Source organism: Nanorana parkeri, unplaced genomic scaffold (assembly GCF_000935625.1).
Source record: "Nanorana parkeri isolate BGI_ZX_2015 unplaced genomic scaffold, ASM93562v1 scaffold1853, whole genome shotgun sequence".
Taxonomy (NCBI): Eukaryota; Metazoa; Chordata; class Amphibia; order Anura; family Dicroglossidae; genus Nanorana; species Nanorana parkeri.
Window position 1 is genome coordinate 219,446 of NW_017308121.1, and position 12,742 is coordinate 232,187.

General features: G+C 41.9%; 1 protein-coding gene across 1 annotated transcript in view; it reads right to left on the minus strand.

The window, feature by feature from the left end:
- Positions 1 to 12,742, minus strand: part of LOC108799904 (protein diaphanous homolog 3-like) — a 177,135-nt gene that overhangs the window by 128,693 nt on the left and 35,700 nt on the right. The window lies entirely within an intron of this gene.

The following is a 12,742-nucleotide window of genomic DNA, read 5'->3' on the forward strand; positions in this document are numbered from 1 at the left end:
GGGGGGGGGGGGGAGAGAGAGAGAGAGAGGAGAAAGAGAGGAGAGGATAGAGAGAAAGGATAGAGAGGGGAGAGAGAGGGGTAAGCCCGGTGGCATGTCATGACCAGCCGCCCCGGCTTCCTGATTGGTCAGGGAGCCAGGCTGCCTAGCAACAAGTGTAGAAGGCTTCCTAGCCAATCAGGAAGCCTGGAGGTGGGTCATGGCATGCTGCCCGGCTTCCTGGTCAGGAAGCCAGGCTGCTAGCAACAAGTGAAGCCGGCTTCCTAGCCAATCAGGAAGCGGGTCATGCCTGCCGCCCGGCTTCCTGATTGGCCAAGAAGCCGGCTCCATTCTCCCTCGTGGCACTGCCAGTGAGGGGGAAACTCCCTCTGACCGGAAGTTCATGTATTGGGGTCAGAATTGGAGCAATTGGACAAGTACTCGCCCAAATACTCAGTATCGGCACCAATACCGATATCAGTATCGGTGCATCCCTATTAACCACATACATACAGTATATTAACCACAAATACTGCATTTTGCTTGTTCCCAATTTGTATCTTTCTGAAATTATAATATTATATACACACACACCAAACAGCCACAACATTATGGCCAACCGTCTAATACCTAGCAGGTCCCCCCTTTTCTGCCAACAGCCCTGATACATTGAGGCATGGACTCCACTAGACCTCTGAAGGTATGCTGTTGTAACTGATACCAAGCTGTCAGTAGCAGATCCTTTAGGTCCTGTAAGTTTCAAGGTGGGATCTCCATGGATCGGGCTTGTTTTTCCAGCACATTCCACAGATGCTCAATTGGATTGAGATCTGGAGAAATTGGAGGCCGAGTCAAACTTATTGTGTTCCTCAAACCATTCTTGAACCATTTTTGCAATGTGGCTGAAAGAGGTCACTGCCATCAGGGAATATTCAATATGAATAGCCGCACCCATGTTTTCCCAGAACATTTCACAAAGCATTGCACTGCTTCCGCTGGCTTGCCTTATTCTATTGTGTATTCTGGTGCCATTTCGTCCCCAGGCAAGTGACACACATGCAGTCGGCCATCCACATGGTCTTGGTCCATCAAACCAGGCCCCCATCTCACATAGCTTTGTGATCTAGTTCTGATGCTCACATGCCCATTGTACATGTTTTTGGTGGTGGACCTCTGTCAGCATGGGACACCTGAACTGTGTGCACCTGTGCAGCCTTATTCACAAAAAAATGATAAGCACAGTGTGCAGACTCCTTTCTATCTGAACCAGCATTAACTTTTTCCTCTATATGCTGACAGAGCAGAACCGTGCTACAGTTGGGATCCACCCCGCTGCCTGATTGACAGCTGGCTTTGCCTCTCCAGAGGCAAAGCCGCCCCCTCCACGCCCATCCCTTCAGTCAGTGCAGGGAGATGACCAGGATCTGAGCGATCGGTGGTATGTGATCACTTAGCTCTTGATCAATAGAGCTGACATGTGACAGCTTCAGTTTTTATAATTCTCAATTCTATTAATTTTATAAACTAATTCCCCTATAAGCGTAAAATATAGACTTTTCAGACACTAAGATTGTAAACAACAGGTGACAGTGGTAGGGGTCCTTTTTCACATTAAAAGGGAAGCACACCATGCTTTCTCTAGATTCATAACTGTAGCACTGTGTAAAAAAATCAGGCTGGAGAAGTGCAAACTACATTATTTGCAGGCAGAAATTCCAGATACAAAAAACATGCCAATGTGTAGCAGAACCTTTAAGTGGAAGTGAAGTTAAAAAAATCGCCCTTTTGCACTGCAGCCATTTCTATGTATTTTTCTAAAACCCTACTGTCATACCTTTTCAACAGAATCACTCCTCTCACTGTAATGAATTGCACTATAAAGGAAATGCAATAGAAGAAAGCAAAACAGTAGAAAACCGGTGCTGCTGACTAGCAGATGGAAATAATTCCCACAGGTATTATAGCTCTATAGTTGTCACCTTGAAAGCCAACAACAATCTTCAGTCTAGGCTGTTAGCTCAGAGTCATGTTTTTTTACAACACCAAGAACTGCCTGAACTAGTCAATTTATGGTTGCAGTTTTTAATATTTTGGCTACCTACAGGTAGAAATGAAATCACCCAGTAATGATTTTCATATTTCTGAACAGACTTATACTATTTCTACAGTAGAGAGATGGAAACTGGACCACCTCTTGGCTGGCTAAATATCTACATTACAAGCACATAATGATTATGTTTATTAAAACGTTCACCCTCTATTGCTTTTGTACTATTTTACTCTTCCTAAAATGCGCAGGTATTATGAAAGAAAGACAAAACATCTGCACATAATATATTCTGTTTGAAATAGGATATGTTGTAAAATCCTTTACTCTGCCTTCATTGAAGGACACCACTGGGACCATTAACTTCACACTGCTGGGTTATACCGCCACCTGCAGGAGTAGGATGCTAGGGGGAAAAAAACACTGCTCTGGGAGGCCCCAAAGACCCCCACCCACCCCCATCTGCTAGAGGCAGCTCAGTTATTCACAAAGCATAGAAAAAAAGAGGTACAGAGGGGAGGTTGCTGTGTCCTTCAATGAATGCAGAGAAAAGGATTTTACAGCGAGTACAACTACTATTTTCTCTTCAGTTCATTGAAGGACACAGCTGAGATCTTCATCTTGTGCTGATGAGACATCTCAAAGCAGTGTGATCCGAGGACTCAGAAAGCAAGCAAAAGAACAAGATCAATCAACACAGACTAAACCGCCGCCTTTAGAACTTTGAGGCCAACTTTGCAGTGAATACTAGCCCCTAGGGGCATAAGCCTGAACAGTAACCTGCCTAATCCATTGTGAAATGGTGACCGCAAAGGCTGCCTCCCCTTTCCATGGCCCTCAGTGATAAAAAAAGGAATCTGTGTTATAAAAAGTTTCAGAAATAAATTTGCACTGCCCTAACAACATCCAAGCAATGGAGCACTATCTCATTTGAGATGTGTTGGATGAGGATCAAGCAAGGAAGGATGATATCCTCATGAGCTGAAACACAGACACCACCTTAGGCACGAAGAACCACCTAGCCCTTATATAATATCAAAAGTGGGGGCTTACAAGATAAGACAGTCAATTGTGAAAACCTTCCAGGGCAGAGGTAATGATCACCAAGAAGGCCACTTTCTGAGACAAGATCAACAAGGACAACTCTTAAATATTTGTAAAAGAAAGCCTCTCTAAAACCAAAAGCACCAAATTCAAGACCTACAAAGACAACGATGATCTGGCTAGAGGAGAAACATGTGCACATCCTGGATAAAAAGGTACAAACCAGGGAGTGTGAAGCCAATGGGCATTGAACAAAAGAAAGCCAATGCTGAAACCTGATCCTTGATAGTACTAAGAGAGCCTTGCGAGAAAAGCTTCAGCCGAAGAAGAAGATGACAAAGAACATCTGTGACCAGGAACACCACATCCACATACCAAAGACAAGGCCAATCCGGAGCAACCAGTAGAACTAGGTTAGCCTCGACTGCCATGTGTTGTAGAAGCCGTGGGAGAAGCTTCAGAGGAGGAAACACATAAATTTGGTTGTATTTGTCCCACGGTGCCACCAGAGCATCTGCCCAGGGATCTGTTGCCCTGGGCACGCAATGCTTTATCTTTCAATTCAGATGGAAGGCCAGAAGATCCACATCTGGAGTCTCCCAACTCTAGGAGATCTCCTGAAACGCCTCTGGGTAAAGGGCCAATTCCCCTTGAACCAGAGCCTGACAACTTAGATAGTCTACCTGCCAATTCTCTACTCCTGTAATGTAGACCATGAACTGAGCCGGAACATGACTTTCCACCCAATGAAGTATATGTACCTGCAGTGCTGCAGCCCGACTGTCTGTGCCCTCCTGATGACTAAGGTATGCCAAGGCCGTGGCATTGTCTGACTGAACCCTAGCAGAATGCTGGAGCAGAAGATCTGTCCAGCAAAGGAGAGAAAGCTTTATCGCTCACAGCTACAGAATATTGATGGGTAAGGTGGACTCCTCCCTGGTCCAATGGCTTTGTGCTGACCACTGCCCAGTCTCCCCAACCCAAGATGCCCAGGCTGGCATCTGATGTCACAAGCTTCCAGTACTGGGAAGAAATTATCTCCGTTCGAGAGCAATGGGGAGTATGAGCCACCACACCAGATAGCTTTGACCAATCAATTTACCTATATCTGCCTGTCCAGCAACATGGGGGACATAGAAAAGGTATGCAGGTATACTTAAGACAAGCACTTTTAATTTAATCACTTTTCAGGAGGAATTCATGTTTTAATAAGCTGTAATGGTACCAAGAAATGTGTCCATATCCGTATATATAGGTAAGCTTACCTTTGTTTTTGTAGTTTATAAGAAGTATAGATTTTAAAACATTGTATGTCATATTATATGTTACAAACTGCAAAAACATACTGTATTGCACCCAGCTATAAAATTAGAGTAAGTTCTTCAGCAGCAATAGATTACCCCAAATAAAAGGATACACAATTTAAGTAGCATGGTTTGTATTTTCTTTAATACATTTGATATTTAAGCATATATATTTTTTTATCTTTTAAAAAAAACTGATATTTCCTGCCACACTAAGTAGCATCCTGTGAAATGTGCATTCAGTGAGTAGAGTGCATGGTGCATATCTAAAAGGTTAATGGTTGAGTGTTACGCGACACTAGGAATAATAGGGCTAGGGTGCTTGCAGTTTCTCTTAAATGTATGCCCTCATCATATACTACCTTGACTATCGTAACCCTATGACATCCCTCTATAAAATATACAGTATCTTTCATCCTAGTAATCTATCAAAGTACTAAACACACAATCATTTCACTTTCTGCTAGAGCAGTCACTTCTCTCCTTCAGGCAATAGCCTTTCTATTAAATATTATGATCTTCAAAGTTATCTTCATCTCTTTCAAGGTTGCTTATTGTGCTTTTTATCAACTCAACTTTTTCTAGTAAGAAACAACTTTAAACAATCAGGAACTTGATACCAAAAAGTATTCTCAGAAGTATTGATAGACAATAAACACCCACCAGCTAACATCGAGAAGGTTTGGGGTAAAATTTTACCAAAGTATTGGAACCACTTGCAAATATTTTTTGAACCAGATTAAACAATTTCAGAGGAAAGATGTGTTACAAATGTTTAATGAGGCTTAGAAGTAAACAAATCTAACTCAAGCCTTGAGAAGCACTTACATTCTTAAATACAAATGTGCCCAATTTCCCTTAATAAACATAAAGAGCATAATTCATAAAGACGCTATAGTTTAATTTTACTAAATCATGGGTTGTCTCCCTGCGGGCACCTAGTTTTACACCTCTCCCCCTAATTATATAGTTTCAAGACAAATAGAGATATAGAAGGGTTTTTGGAGGGGTGTAAATGACCGTCCAAGAGAGATACAGGTGAAACTCGAATAATTAGAATATCGTGCAAAGTTCATTTAAAACGCGTTTCGCCATTGTCTTCATCAGGGGACCCACTGAAGATGGACCATGCAGAGCTGATTTGCGGTATGCAGGAGAAGTACCCGGAAAGCCAAAATGGGGGGCGAGCGGCGGGTGACCCCACCGTTAGCTCCACAACCTCCCTGGTTTGTCACGCCTGGGACCCCGGGGTCGTATAGGAAAGGAGAGACACACGGCACCAAAGCGTCCAGCCACAGTCACCAGGAGTAGTTTATTCTGATGTCATGAGGCTGACCATGCGTCTCCGTGGTGATCTCCGCGTCTCCGATTTTAACCACACTGTAGCAGGTTTCACAGTTACTTAAATATAATCCTGTGGGCACCATAGGATGCCAATGTAAAACAAACTGATGATATCATGATCACTAAGGGGCTCCCAAATCCGACATACAACGAATGTCTCAGGCTCCACGGGACTGAATCCAGCATATAAAACCACATTTCAACTACTCTGACTACTCTGACTGAGCAAACTTACCGGGACAATGTTTACCAGCCGCACGTCAAACTCCACATGGATAAATATGTGGCCAGAAACAAAAATTGTTCCTGTTCGCGCTCCAGGCGAAGGAGAAGGCCGCGCAATGTGACCCCGGCTCCTCAGTACCTCACTCGCCTCCTAATCGATAGCAGAATTGGGATCAGATGAAAAACATACAACTGATCGTTCATCCATTGCAACTGCTGTGGCAAGACTGCTCAAGCAAACCATGCAGGAGGCAGTAGATACGGCCGTATTCAGGGACATACAATCTCTATGCCAAAACTTACTGGCAGTCGCAAAGTTTAACGGATGCGGGAAACAGGATAGCCCTCCTAGATCTTTACTCGATAAAATTGACACCTTAGAAAACAGGTCCAGACGCAAAAATCTCAGAATTGAGGGTTTCCTTGAAAACTATCAATCCACAGTTTTACCTGAGCTTTGCTCTGGTACTATCCCTATGCTTTTAGGCTTTTCATCTGAATGCATGGTGGAAAGGGCTTACCGCCTCGGTCATCAAAAACATGACTCACAGCATCCACGCACGGTGATTGTGAAGTACCTTAATTATGCTGACAAGTCGATGATACTCAAGACTTCATGCACTATCACCTCTCTGCAAGTTGATGGTCACAAGCTCCTAATCTTTGCTGACTACTCAGCGGAGGCAAGGCGACAACAAAATGACTCTGCGGTCATATGTGAGGCACTCTATCAACGGGGCATACTTTCCCCCATCCCGCAACGTTACATCTACAGTCCTCGGAGAGAAAAAAAAATATTTAGAATAAGGTTATTGCCACCATCACCACATAAGCCTCTCAATGCCTCTAATTGTGAAGTACTCCTAACTTGAATATTTCTGTATATAACCTGGGATCATAATTTCACATTTACTCTTAGACTGCCCAGTCATTACTTTCCTCCTACCAAGACCTTTTGAGTGATGGGGAACCGTCACGGAACCCTCTTTTTACGGGATCATCCCTGCTGAATTTTTTGTTTTGGTTTTCTCAGAACCATGGTTGATTTTATTGGCCTGAACATTTTAAGCCGTTTTACTCCCGGTAAGTTTGCAGTAGGGTTTTCTGTCAGTGCAGGTTGGAAAAAAGGGAATCCTCTGCTGTAACTCATATTTATCTACCTGAATAATTTGTTTCTTTTTCACTGTTTGTTTTTTACATGTTCTTTTTTTCAGACTCGCACCAGCTCTGCAGCTTTGCCTCATCTTGGTCATTAATCGGTGTGTCCTTTTCCTGTAGTCTTTCCACCCAACCTCCATGGCAGTGTTGTCCCTGTGCATGTATTATCTGGTACTATTGCAAAGTTTTTATCTTTACAAATAGATCCTTTCTCCCTACCGCATAGATGCATGGTTTATTGCAATTTAAAGTGATCTCCTGAAATTTGAAAGGCCTGCGATTCCCTACAACAACACTTAGCTAAATTGAAAGTGAATATTGCATTGTTACAAGAAATCCATCTTTCACAATCTGACCTTCATCGTCTCTGTAAATACTGGGTAGGGGACGTATTTGGTTCCCCATCAAATGGTAGGAAAGCGGGAGTGGCCATTTTGTTAAGCAAATTGTTGCCTTTCCAAATTGTGCACACTTCTAATGATAATGAAGTTTTTAAAAAAGTATGCCTTCATATTTATAGTACTGATTATGTAATTTATATTTATGCCCCAAATTCCCGAACAATGGCATTCTTCCAGGAGCTCACTCAATCTATAGCTCAAGAAGGGTCTTATAACATTATCATTGGTGGTGATATGAACTGTCATCTCTGACTTAGAAGAGAGACGCTCCGCTAAACGGACTGGATCTTTGAAATCTCCAACATCAAAATCTGCTTTGGTACAATTACAAGCAATGCTATCATTGCAGGATGTATGGAGATTGTGAAACCCTGAAGGCAGGGAACACACCTATTATTGCCAAGTACATACTTATTTAGCTTGCATTGATTCTCTGATCTGCTCACCCTCCTTACTTCCCCGGGTAGGCCAGCTAATATTAATGATATTGTTATCTCTGACCACTACAATTTGGAGATTTTCCTCTCATTTGCTTAAAGATCACTCCTTCCAAGAGGTCATTCGAACAGGGTGGAGGGAGCATGTTAAGACTAATTAAGGTTCAGTCACCTTGTCAACTTCATTTTGGGAAGCTGGCAATACTTTCCTAAGGGGTAAGATCATGTAATTTGTTCATGGTAAAACCAAGGCTGTTTCTACTGATTTCCATTGGGCCAGTGGAGTACTGAGACATGCCTTTTTGAAATTCCAAAACCACCCTTCCAATCTACTGAAAGACAAATGGATCCAGGAGAAAGGGGGATATGAGATTAGATATCCCCTTCCCAAAATTATGGATTCCCAATAGGAAATTTTAAATGCCATTATCACCCAGGAAGAGATTCATTTTACTAAGAAGCTGTCACGTCGGCTCTATCGTTCCGGAAGCGAGCAGGAACATGCATCAATCCGCTCACTTCTCGATCGTCTCCCTCCAGTGAGCGGTGACTGTCAGTCACCAATCCTCCAGCGCTGAGTGGAGGAGCGCATGAGGGAGGAGGAGGGGGCGGACACAGCTGGCTTTGCCTCTAGATAGGCAGAGCCAGCTGTCACTCACGCAGCTGGGTGGATCTCAACAGTCCCGGCTGCGACGCTCATAGCCCGCCTGCGGCACAATAGCCCATGATATACTGAGCTTTGGGTCACGGGAGGAGGTTAGTATATAACTTTGAAGAACTCCGGGCAAATAACATCTGAACCCTTGCAGTGGGACAACCCCCGCACTATAAGGGTTGAGTGCTTATTTTGTCTTGGGAGATACTTACCCAGACCCCTGTCCTGTATGACTCCTAGACTGGCCCCTGCAACCTGTTTCCTCCGTTCTAATGGTGAAATGTCCCTTGGTGCCCTCAGGCCCAATAAAATGAATTTAATGTGCTGACTCACAAGACCTTAGACTGCAGGAGCAGAGGGGGGTGAGGCTGACGGGACTGGTCTAGGAGCCAGTCAGGGTGGTGGTTCAGGTGAGAATCTCTGTTAATTTATCTCCCAAGACAAAAGGAGCACTTAAAATTGAATTTGCCCAGAGCTCTTCTTTAAAGTTAATTAGCAATTATAGAATTATTCCTGTTGTTTCTGGTGCTTTGAGAGAAATGTGTAAATGACAGAATGATTTATTAAAAGCTTCTTTGAATGCTGAAAATTTTGCTAGCAGAACAGCGTAATGTGAAATGCAAGATAACCATGTTTTCTAATTATACATGCAGCTACAGATGTAGTGCTGGCTGAAACACATCTATTAACACTGTGCTTATCACATTAAACTGAACATGTCAGTGAGAAGCTCACTAAAAAAAAATGCAATTGATATGCCTGATGTGTACAAAAAATAAACATTCCTAAAATGTAAAAAACACACAAGCCGTTATTTTATTTTTTTTTTATAATGCCAACACATAATATACTAGACTAACCTGCACATTCAGCAGTTTTGTTTGAAAAGCACAGTTTCAAAATTAACAAATAAATTCAAATGGAAATTGTGACTCAAAGCCCCATATAAGCTACATGGCTTATTGTACCCTACAGATATTTCAGTATTCTTATCTGCCTCTGACAGTTTATGTGTTTATTCACTGAATAAGCTATATTATATTAAAAATGTGGTTTAGAGCTTTACAATTAACGGGTGTAACCTCTGCAGATGACTGAACCAATTTTAGAGTCACAAGACCAAAAATGCATTCTCTAGGCATAAAAAATATAACCACTGCAGCAAAACCTGTTATAACAGAGCACTGATTTAGCCCTAATTAACACTGGCATTGGTTTAAAAAAAACTTTACAGAGAGGACTGTATATGCTGCCACTGATTACCACTTCTACCAAAGATGATAGTTTCCTGGTTATCAACGCTTACCCATGCACATTCTAGGTAACAGAGTCAGATCAAATATGATTATGTACAAAACAATAACAAGACAACAATGCACCACCAGTGTGATACATATAATCTCCAACACAAAGCAACTAAGTATGGGTGTAATAATTTCAAACCATTCTCTCTATATCAGATGGTCCTAGGAACTCTTTCCAAAGTTCTGTTCACAAAATGCTATTTTTTTCTACAAAACTCATGCAATAAATGTAACATTTCCATGGGTGCATTACCATTCTCCCAACAATGTTAACTTCCATCCTGCAGTAGTAGGGAAAGGCATTCTGGATGTCCAGGTCATATAGAAAATGTCTCATACCATTGTAAAGGTAAGATTTACAGTGTTTAAACTGTATTCATTATCAACCCTGTGGTTACATCCTCATGCCAGGTGTATTTCCAGAACAAGGCTTAGTTCCCGGACGTGTGGAGCCTGGGCTAAGATGAGTGACACAACGGCAGAGGACTGTCGAGGTCTGAAATTCATTGCAAGAGTTTGCTGGTGCAGAAGCAGCAGCACTTGCAGAAAAGCCCACTGAGCGCTGGAGTCATAGGCAGGCAGAAATTATTGGGCAGCTGTACAATCCTTCCAATAACTTCAATGCAACCTAAAACAGCAGGATAATAGTATATGACTTTTGATGTTTGTGTGTCCTTATGCATGTATTAGGCAAATCCTAATACATGCTCAGTATATGCCTGGTTAAATTAGCTACAAGAAAAGCTTTAAATTTGCAATTGCCTAATATGTCTAACATTTGACCACACAAACACAAATTATTGGTTAATGTGGGCCTACGAGGCAGAAAAGATGGTGCAGGCAGCACACACCAGCACAAGCAAAAAACAGAAACATGAGGTAAGCAATATCAATTGTTCCTGGGAAGGTACTTAACACTGCAATATTTCCCTTCTTATGATCAGCCTATCTCAGACACTTACTTAAAGATACTGTATGTTTCTATCACTTATAAAGTTCAAAAGCTTGTGTCTGCCCATAACAAACTGGTTGACTCTCATAATAAAAATCACAAAAGATATAAAGATATACATCTCATTTGTTCTAACATTAGGAATGAATGTTGACACCCATCCTCACCCCCAAAAAACAGGCTGCAGATTATTAGCATATCTGAAGCTTATTGGAGTAATTTACAAGTTACAATCCCAACAACAGTCTCTGACCTGGACAGGTTTGAAGAATGCTATCAGAAGCAGTCAGACTGGGTGAATACACCAAAAAAAGTAAAACCAGGATATGTTACTACACATATTTTTATATAAAAAGAGTAAATATTTGCTAGGGAATTGTAGACTCTAGTGTAAAACTTGGCAAAACTCCCCACATATTATTTTATACAATTCAAAGTAAGTCTTAAATTTTATAGTAGGAAAAATAATGAACACATGGTGTGATTAGACAGGCTGATTCTTGAAACATAAAATAGATTATCATATCACATTCTGCAACATCTCACATACTTGCGTAGGTGTTTGCACTTTTATATACAAGTAAAATTGCTTAGGAACACACACAGTGAGATAACCCATGCGGACCAATAAACAAATTGCATTACTTGGAACCTAATAACAGCTTCAACAATACCATTGAGGTTTCTAGTATGGATGCCTCTGTGTGAAGCTGATGAAAATGGATCACAGGCAAAACAGTAGGCATAGATAATTGGATTTCACTGTACTTGGGATGAATTCAAATGCGCATGCATGTTTGAAAACAAGTATTGTTATGCAGGCTGTAAAACGTGCAAGTTAAATGAAAATGCTTTAGCGAAAGCAGGTATCAGACAAAAAATGGCAAGCAAAAACAAGCTTCACACAGTGTCACTGCCGGGCATAACAAAAAAATAATGTAATGCTCCAATTATAGCAGGTTTTGTTTTTTTTGTTTTTCCCCCAAAACATTACAGCTAATTAACATATACAAACATATTCACAGATGCAAATGGAAAGTTGACTCTCTATGGATCCTATCATGCAAGGATTTTGGAACACATAGTTTAAGGCAGTGGGGGCAAACCTATGGCACATGCGTGCCAGAGAGCGCACGCAAGATTAGGTTCAGGCTACCTCTAAAAAATAGATCCGACCGTCCCGGATCGCTTCAGTATGCGATCTGGGCCGGTCACAATCAGGCAGCGGCAGCCTACTAACGGGCATTTTAAACGGCCACTTGCTCCTCGGTAGGACCCAGTGAGGTCCCAGCAAGCGGCCGTCTAATATGCTTGTTTAGAGGCAGCCGCTGCCCAACTGTGACTGGCTCAGTGCTGGCTTTCTCAGTCTATGGATGTTTTCTACTCAGCTCCATGAAAGTTCTACTAATGAACTTTCTGGGTTCTGCTGTTCTTTGGTTCCTCCTGCACCGCACACTTTCCTTTAGAGTCTCCTTTATAAGCTCGTGTTCTGTCCACTTGCAGAAGTGTACCTGTGCATGCCTGTGAGTCAGAAAGCTTTGGATTGCATCTTGATTGGTCCAACTTACCATTTAGTGGCAATTTGTGACATTTACAAGATGTCCATCATAGAGTTTGTTAACTCATTGGTGTATCTCCTCTTTACATTTCAGATTTACTTTAGTTGGTGACTTTGCTTGACCTTACCTCACTAGTATTCCAACAGTCTTAAAATTGGCTGTGTTTTCTGAGTAGGTATTTGACCCTGGTTATCTCTGACAATTTACCAGCACTTCTGCACCTACACTTCTGCTTCATCCTTTGGTACTCCACTTAGCTGGATATTACCATTAATCTGTGTAAGACTTGGCGACTCACCTTGCTCTGCATTTCTTGGCTGTTTAACCTGTTTT